The sequence below is a fragment of the Didymella exigua genome (assembly GCF_010094145.1).
Source record: "Didymella exigua CBS 183.55 unplaced genomic scaffold M421scaffold_51, whole genome shotgun sequence".
NCBI lineage: Eukaryota > Fungi > Ascomycota > Dothideomycetes > Pleosporales > Didymellaceae > Didymella > Didymella exigua.
Genome location: NW_022984825.1, coordinates 216,185 through 217,980, shown reverse-complemented (window position 1 = coordinate 217,980; position 1,796 = coordinate 216,185).

Below are 1,796 nucleotides of genomic sequence, written 5' to 3'. Positions count from 1 at the left end.
GAGCTAGTCACCCGAGGATTTCCCCCCAGGCTTGCAGCTGTGGCTGATATGGCCAATTCTTTGCGCGCAGAGCGCAATATGGGCCAAGTTGGCTCAAACTGGCCCAGTACGTTTGTCAAAGGCCGCCCTGAGCTCACAACAAAGTTTAATCGCAAATACGACTACAAGAGAGCCCTCTGCGAGGATCCTGAGATTATACAAGGCTGGTTTGGCCTAGCAGCCAACATCAAAGCTAAGTATGGCATCCTGGATAAAGATACGTTCAACTTTAACGAGGCTGGCTTCATGATGGGCCAGATATCTACTAGTTCAGTTGTTACAGCTTTAGAGAGACGAGGACGGCCAAAGGTAGTGCAGCAAGGCAACAGAGAGTGGACAACAGTCATCCAGGGCATCAACGCGACAGGGTGGGCCATTCTACCCTTCATTATCTTCAAGGGCCGCCATCACCTCTCTGCCTGGTACAAGGAGGGGGATCTACCTCACGATTGGGTTATCGCAGTATCTGAGAACGGCTGGACAACAAATAAGCTTAGCCTGCAGTGGTTGAAGCACTTTGATAAGCATACAAAGAAGAGAGTAGTTAGCAGCCACCGACTGCTCGCAATCGACGGCCATGAGAGCCATGACTCGCTCGCTTTCCAGGAATACTGCAAGGAGAACAAGATTATCACTATCTGCATGCCTCCACACTCATCACACCTCCTGCAGCCTCTTGATGTGGGGTGTTTCTCGCCTTTGAAGACAGCGTATGGCCGCCAAGCTGAGAATCTCATGCGCAACTAGATTACCCACATCACAAAGCTTGAGTTCTTACCATGCTTTATACGCGCCTATAATGCAGCAATTACTCCTAGTAATATCCAAGGAGGGTTTCGAGGCGCTGGATTAGTCCCCTTTGACCTAGAACGGGTTATAATGGCGCTTGATGTCCGGCTACGTACTCCATCACCACTACTCCCCAGCAATAAGCCCTGGCAGTCGCAAACCCCAAGCAATACCCTTGAATTAGGATTGCAATCAACGCTCGTGAAGGCAAGGATTCAGAGGCATGTAGATAGCTCACCAACGTCTATAGTAGAGGCTTTTGAGAAGGTCTCAAAGGGAGCAGTAATTATCGCGCACAAGCTAGTGTTGGCGCAAAAGGAGATTGCAGAGCTTCAAGCGGCAAATGAGGCTGCTACGCGACGTAGATCGCACAAAAGAAAGCGGGTTCAAGCAGAGGGGACCTTAACAGTTGAGGATGGGGCTTGTTTAGCTGCTCTCAAGGACTTTGGGGCGCGTAGTGATGGGAAGAAGCCAAAGAGGCGGGTGCGCGCTGAAGTAGGTGAACCATCTCAACGACGGTGTACACAGTGCAAAGAGACTGGGCATAATGCGCGTACCTGCCAGAAGGTAGTAGAAGTAGACTCTGAATGATATCGCATCTTGCTTTGTACTATACAGGGCCAAAGTGGGCTATTTTGCGCCAGAATGGGGTGGTTTTGGTGGGGGCTTGGCAAAAGTGATCCACGAGCCCGGGTGATCCACGAGCCCGTGAGGTACGTTATACCTCTTACTTTATTTCTCTAACCCTTGTACTTTTCTTCTATCTATATCTTACTATTTCCCCTTCTATCTACTCTACATCTCTTTATTCCTGCTTCTGTTTATCTTTAATTCTTAACTCTTTCTTTCCCTCTTTTTCTTTCTTATTATACTATTACTCTTCTTTTTTTACTTCCTTTGTAATCTTCTTCTTAGTTTTACTATATATCTTCTACTCCTAGCTATACTTCTTGCAGAATAATACAACT